Source organism: Triturus cristatus, chromosome 4_1 (genome assembly GCF_964204655.1).
Source record: "Triturus cristatus chromosome 4_1, aTriCri1.1, whole genome shotgun sequence".
NCBI lineage: Eukaryota > Metazoa > Chordata > Amphibia > Caudata > Salamandridae > Triturus > Triturus cristatus.
In genome coordinates this window covers 136,258,204-136,265,703 of record NC_140585.1, presented here as the reverse complement: position 1 = coordinate 136,265,703, position 7,500 = coordinate 136,258,204, and the positions used below count along the sequence as shown (strand labels likewise).

The window sequence follows — 7,500 nt, the reverse complement described above, 5'->3', positions numbered from 1 at the left end:
TCGGGGATGGAAGAGGATGAAAATGGGAAGTTTACTTATAGAGAGAAGTGAGAAATGCCCTGTGTGCACACACCGGTGTCTGACCATAGAATACATTTAAATAATGCCTCTAGAAAAGCGCTATGCATGTGTGTCTCAGTGGCCTAATGGATAAAGCACTGGCATCCTAAGCCAGGGATTGTGTGTTTGAGTCCCAGTCTGAGGTGATAACAAAAATCCTCCCTCTTTCTTTTTCAGAAAATTAGGTAGATTTATTACATGCTTCCTCTCAGAAGTTTATGAGGTATTAGGTACTTTGAAACAGTTCCATTTATTTGTGTACACTTCACAGTCATGTTAGTGTTCTGAAACTGTAAAGTATATTTTTAAATGCCTATTTTTGTGAGATGCATTTTCGACCGGCCAGAAAATATTCCTTTGGAAAAAATTATTTGAATTGGATTGGTGTGAATCTTGTTTCTAGAGGTGGTGACAGGCTTTCAGCTACTTGAATAGGTCAAGCCAGGATTCATAAAACTTATACAACCTATGTGAGTGTGAAAAATTAGCATATGCAGGAAGGAGCAATTTGTACTACTTTCAAAACAGTTTCACTCCACGTCTGGAAACGTCCAGAGCTATGTAGAGCATACAAATGAGCTTTAAACTCATGAGGAAAGAGGTTTGTATGCAAAAAGGAAAACAAAAGCATATCGTACTCATAAAATTCTCAATATATAGATTCCAAAAAAGTGCTTCCAGCGAAAAGAGCTGAAAGAACACTATGGGATGTAAACCTGAATACCTTTCAATAATATGTTCTCCATCCATGCATACCACCTACATGATAAAAATCACCTCAGGTGAACGGATGACCGCGTGGCCTAATGGATAAGGCGTCTGACTTCAGATCAGAAGATTGAGGGTTCAAGTCCCTTGTGGTCGTTTTTGGCCAATGGTCACACAATCTGCTTTACATTCTGAGTGGAAAAAGTATTTTCCAATACTCTTGTAGTCCTCACTTTCTCATTACTAATCATTAATAAAGTGGAGTACATACTGTAAACTCATTCAGGTTGCATCTGCAGTCTAACTACTTGTGCATTTTAGTGGCATTAAAAAGTTATTCTATGCCGACGCACTGAATATGTAATAGGTTTGCAGAATTTTGACGTGACAGAATGGGTTTTAGCTTAAGTGTGTGTAGAAGAACTGCAAGGTGTGTGCCTATGTGTGCATAGAGTGCTACATGTGTAAAATCTGTATGATTTGGGCAGTTAAAGTGCTGATTTTGCCTCCGAGTAAGAAAAGTACTACACAAAATGTATAAAGGATCGGCACATTGGCTGCCTTTGCTGATGCCCCCGTTGCCTAATTTGTAGTGCAATGGTTAAGTTGCAGAGTGTGGTTGAACTTGGTTAGGAGAATTGGTGCCTTTTTCCGTGTCCTGCCGATGATAAGGATGGCTTGATACCATTTGCTAAGCCCAGTATATTGAGAAAAGAAGTAAGTGAAGAAGAAGTGTGGAGTCGAAAGTGGTTCTCCAATTTCTCTCCACTTGCTAAAATTGCAAAGTCTCCATTATAGCATAGAAGAGAGCGTTAAAGTCGGGGATGGAAGAGGATGAAAATGGGAAGTTTACTTATAGAGAGAAGTGAGAAATGCCCTGTGTGCACACACCGGTGTCTGACCATAGAATACATTTAAATAATGTCTCTAGAAAAGAGCTATGCATGTGTTCCTCAGTGCCTAACGGATAAGGCACTGACCTCCTAAGCCAGGGATTGTGGGTTCAAGTCCCATCTGAGGTGATAACAAAAAATCCTCCCTCTCTCTTTTCCAGAAAACTAGGTAGATTTATTAAATGCTTCCTCTCAGAAGTTTATGAGGGATTAGGTACTTTGAAACGGTCCCATTTTACTTGTGTACACTTCACAGTCATGTTAGTGTTCTGAAACTGCAAAGTATATTTTTAAATGCCTATTTTTGTGAGATGCGTTTTCGACCGGCCAGAACATATTCCTTTGGAAAAAATGATTTGAATTGGATTGGTGTGAATCTTGTTCTAGAGGTGGTGACAGGCTTTCAGCTACTTGAATAGGTCAAGCCAGGATTCATAAAACTTATACAACCTATGTGAGTGTGAAAAATTAGCATATGCAGGAAGGAGCAATTTGTCCTACTTTCAAAACAGTTTCACTCCACGTCTGGAAACGTCCAGAGCTATGTAGACCATACAAATGAGCTTTAAACTCATGAGGAAAGAGGTTTGTATGCAAAAAGGAAAACAAAAGCATATCGTACTCATAAAATACTCAATATATAGATTCCAAAAAAGTGCTTCCAGCGAAAAGAGCTGAAAGAACACTATGGGATGTAAACCTGAATACCTTTCAATAATATGTTCTCCATCCGTGCATACCACCTACATGATAAAAATCATCTCAGGTGAACGGATGACCGCGTGGCCTAATGGATAAGGCGTCTGATTTCGGATCAGAAGATTGAGGGTTCAAGTCCCTTCGTGGTCAATTCTGGCCAAAGGTCACACAATCTGCTTTACATTCAGAGTGGAAAAAGTCTTTTCCAATACTCTTGTAGTCCTCACTTTCTCATTACTAATCATTAATAAAGTGGAGTACATACTGTAAACTCATTCAGGTTGCATCTTCAGTCTAACTACTTGTGCATTTTAGTGGCATTAAAAAGTGCTTCTATGCCGATTCACTGAATATGTAATAGGTTTGCAGAATTTTGACGTGACAGAATGGGTTTTTAGCTTAAGTGTGTGTAGAAGAACTGCAAGGTGTGTGCCTATTTGTGCATAGAGTGCTACATGTGTAAAATCTGTATGATTTGGGCAGTTAAAGTGCTGATTTTGCCTCCGAGTAAGAAAAGTACTACACAAAATCTATAAAGGATCGGCACATTGGCTGCCTTTGCTGATGCCCCCGTTGCCTAATATGTAGTGCAATGGTTAAGTTGCAGAGTGTGGTTGAACTTGGTTAGGAGACTTGGTGCCTCTTTCCGTGTCCTGCTGATGATAAGGATGGCTTGATAACATTTTCTAAGCCCAGTATATTGAGAAAAGAATTAAGTGAAGAAGAAGTGTGGAGTCGAAAGTGGTTCTCCAATTTCTCTCCACTTGCTTAAAATTGCAAAGTCTCCATTATAGCATAGAAGAGAGCGTTAAAGTCGGGGATGGAAGAGGATGAAAATGGGAGGTTTACTTATAGAGAGAAGTGAGAAATGCCCTGTGAGCACACACAGGTGTCTGACCATAGAATACATTTAAATAATGCCTATAGAATAGAGCTAAGCATGTGTACCTCAGTGGCCTAATGGATAAGGCACTGGCCTCCTAAGCCAGGGATTGTGGGTTCGAGTCCCATCTGAGGTGATAAAAAAAATCCTCCCTCTTTCTTTTCCAGAAAATTAGGTAGATTTATTACATGCTTCCTCTCAGTTCTGAAACTGCAAAGTAGATTTTTAAATGCCTATTTTTGTGAGATGCATTTTCGACCGGCCAGAACATATTCCTTTGGAAAAAATGATATGAATTGGATTGGTGTGAATCTTGTTTCTAGAGGTGGTGACAGGCTTTCAGCTACTTGAATAGGTCAAGCCAGGATTCATAAAACTTATACAACCTATGTGAGTGTGAAAAATTAGCATATGCAGGAATGAGCAATTTGTACTACTTTCAAAACAGTTTCACTACACGTCTGGAAACGTCCAGAGCTATGTAGAGCATACAAATGAGCTTTAAACTCATGAGGAAAGAGGTTTGTATGCAAAAAGGAAAACAAAAGCATATCATACTCATAAAATTCTCAATATATAGATTCCAAAAAAGTGCTTCCAGCGAAAAGAGCTGAAAGAACACTATGGGATGTAAACCTGAATACCTTTCAATAATATGTTCTCCATCCATGCATACCACCTACATGATAAAAATCATCTCAGGGGAACAGATGACCGCGTGGCCTAATGGATAAGGCGTCTGACTTCGGATCAGAAAATTGAGGGTACGAGTCCCTTCGTGGTTGTTTTCGGCCAATGGTCACACAATCTGCTTCACATTCAGAGTGGAAAAAGTATTTTCCAATACTCTTGTAGTCCTCACTTTCTCATTACTAATCAATAATAAAGTGGAGTACATACTGTAAACTCATTCAGGTTGCATCTTCAGTCTAACTACTTGTGCATTTTAGTGGCATTAAAAAGTGCTTCTATGCCGACGCACTGAATATGTAATAGGTTTGCAGAATTTTGACGTGACAGAATGGGTTTTTAGCTTAAGTGTGTAGAAGAACTGCAAGGTGTGTGCCTATGTGTGCATAGAGTGCTACATGTGTAAAATCTGTATGATTTGGGCAGTTAAAGTGCTGGTTTTGCCTCAGAGTAAGAAAAGTACTACACAAAATGTAAAAAGGATCGGCACATTGGCTGCCTTTGCTGATGCCCCCGTTGCCTAATTTGTAGTGCAATGGTTAAGTTGCAGAGTGTGGTTGAACTTGGTTAGGAGACTTGGTGCCTCTTTCCGTGTCCTGCTGATGATAAGGATGGCTTGATAACATTTTCTAAGCCCAGTATTTTGAGAAAAGAAGTAAGTGAAGAAGAAGTGTGGAGTCGAAAGTGGTTCTCCAATTTCTCTCCACTTGCTAAAATTGCAAAGTCTCCATTATAGCATAGAAGAGAGCGTTAAAGTCGGGGATGGAAGAGGATGAAAATGGGAAGTTTACTTATAGAGAGAAGTGAGAAATGCCCTGTGTGCACACACAGGTGTCGGACCATAGAATACATTTGATTAATGCCTATAGAAAAGAGCTATGCATGTGTGCCTCAGTGGCCTAATGGATAAGGCACTGGCCTCTTAAGCCAGGGATTGTGGGTTCAAGTCCCATCTGAGGTGATAACAAAAATCCTTCCTCTTTCTTTTCCAGAAAATTAGGTAGATTTATTACATGCTTCCTCTCAGAAGTTTATGAGGGATTAGGTACTTTGAAACGGTCCCATTTTACTTGTGTACACTTCACCGTCATGTTAGTGTTCTGAAACTGCAAAGTAGATTTTTAAATGCCTATTTTTGTGAGATGCATTTTCGACCGGCCAGAACATATTCCTTTGGAAAAAATGATTTGAATTGGATTGGTGTGAATCTTGTTTCTAGAGGTGGTGACAGGCTTTCAGCTACTTGAATAGGTCAAGCCAGGATTCATAACACTTATACAACCTATGTGAGTGTGAAAAATTAGCATATGCAGGAAGGAGCAATTTGTACTACTTTCAAAACAGTTTCACTCCACGTCTGGAAACGTCCAGAGCTATGTAGAGCACACAAATGAGCTTTAAACTCATGAGGAAAGAGGTTTGTATACAAAAAGGAAAACAAAAGCATATCGTACTCATAAAATTCTCAATATATAGATTCCAAAAAAGTGCTTCCAGCGAAAAGAGCTGAAAGAACACTATGGGATGTAAACCTGAATACCTTTCAATAATATGTTCTCCATCCATGCATACCACCTACATGATAAAAATCATCTCAGGTGAACGGATGACTGCGTGGCCTAATCGATAAGGCTACTGACTTCGGATCAGAAGATTGAGGGTTTGAGTCCCTACGTGGTTGTTTTTGGCCAATGGTCACACAATCTGCTTTACATTCAGAGTGGAAAAAGTATTTTCCAATACTCTTGTAGTCCTCACTTTCTCATTACTAATCATTAATAAAGTGGAGTACATACTGTAAACTCATTCAGGTTGCATCTTCAGTCTAACTACTTGTGCATTTTAGTGGCATTAAAAAGTGCTTCTATGCCGACGCACTGAATATGTAATAGGTTTGCAGAATTTTGAAGTGACAGAATGGGTTTTAAGCTTAAGTGTGTGTAGAAGAACTGCAAGGTATGTGCCTATGTGTGCATAGAGTGCTACATGTGTAAAATTTGTATGATTTGGGCAGTTAAAGTGCTGATTTTGCCTCCGAGTAAGAAAAGTACTACACAAAATGTATAAAGGATCAGCACATTGGCTGCCTTTGCTGATGCCCCCGTTGCCTAATTTGTAGTGCAATGGTTAAGTTGCAGAGTGTGGTTGAACTTGGATAGGAGACTTGGTGCCTCTTTCCGTGTCCTGCTGATGAGAAGGATGGCTTGTTACCATTTTCTAAGCCCAGTATATTGAGAAAAGAAGTAAGTGAAGAAGAAGTGTGGAGTCGAAAGTGGTTCTCCAATTTCTCTCCACTTGCTAAAATTGCAAAGTCTCCATTATAGCATAGAAGAGAGCGTTAAAGTCGGGGATGGAAGAGGATGAAAATGGGAAGTTTACTTATAGAGAGAAGTGAGAAATGCCCTGTGTGCACACACCGGTGTCTGACCATAGAATACATTTAAATAATGCCTCTAGAAAAGAGCTATGCATGTGTGCCTCGGTGGCCTAATGGATAAGGCACTGGCCTCCTAAGCCAGGTATTGTGGGTTCGAGTCCCATCTGAGGTGATAACAAAAATCTCCCTCTTTCTTTTCCAGAAAATTAGGTAGATTTATTATATGCTTCCTCTCAGAAGCTTATGAGGGATTAGGTACTTTGAAACGGTCCCATTTTACTTGTGTACACTTCACAGTCATGTTAGTGTTCTGAAACTGCAAAGTAGATTTTTAAATGCCTATTTTTGTGAGATGCATTTTCGACCGGCCAGAACATATTCCTTTGGAAACAATGATATGAATTGGATTGGTGTGAATCTTGTTTCTAGAGGTGGTGACAGGCTTTCAGCTACTTGAATAGGTCAAGCCAGGATTCATAAAACTTATACAACCTATGTGAGTGTGAAACATTAGCATATGCAGGAAGGAGCAATTTGTACTACTTTCAAAACAGTTTCACTCCACGTCTGGAAACGTCCAGAGCTATGTAGAGCATACAAATGAGCTTTAAACTCATGAGGAAAGAGGTTTGTATGCAAAAAGGAAAACGAAAGCATATCGTACTCATAAAATTCTCAATATATAGATACCAAAAAAGTGCTTCCAGTGAAAAGAGCTGAAAGAACACTATGGGATGTAAACCTGAATACCTTTCAATAATATGTTCTCCATCCATGCATACCACCTACATGATAAAAATCATCTCAGGGGAACAGATGACCGCGTGGCCTAATGGATAAGGCGTCTGACTTCGGATCAGAAAATTGAGGGTACGAGTCCCTTCGTGGTTGTTTTCGGCCAATGGTCACACAATCTGCTTCACATTCAGAGTGGAAAAAGTATTTTCCAAAACTCTTGTAGTCCTCACTTTCTCATTACTAATCAATAATAAAGTGGAGTACATACTGTAAACTCATTCAGGTTGCATCTTCAGTCTAACTACTTGTGCATTTTAGTGGCATTAAAAAGTGCTTCTATGCCGACGCACTGAATATGTAATAGGTTTGCAGAATTTTGACGTGACAGAATGGGTTTTTAGCTTAAGTGTGTAGAAGAACTGCAAGGTGTGTGCCTATGTGTGCATAGAGTG

General features: G+C 39.5%; 3 non-coding genes across 3 annotated transcripts; all 3 read left to right on the top strand.

Moving 5' to 3' along the window:
- The first annotated feature begins 2,437 nt into the window (after positions 1–2,437).
- TRNAR-UCG (transfer RNA arginine (anticodon UCG)) lies at positions 2,438–2,510 on the top strand. Its single transcript has one exon. It is a non-coding gene; the product is annotated as a tRNA-Arg (tRNA).
- Positions 2,511–3,306: 796 nt separating this feature from the next.
- Positions 3,307–3,379, top strand: TRNAR-CCU (transfer RNA arginine (anticodon CCU)). Its single transcript has one exon. It is a non-coding gene; the product is annotated as a tRNA-Arg (tRNA).
- Positions 3,380–6,409: 3,030 nt separating this feature from the next.
- On the top strand, positions 6,410–6,482 carry TRNAR-CCU (transfer RNA arginine (anticodon CCU)). The gene has a single exon. It is a non-coding gene; the product is annotated as a tRNA-Arg (tRNA).
- The last annotated feature ends 1,018 nt before the right edge of the window (positions 6,483–7,500 follow it).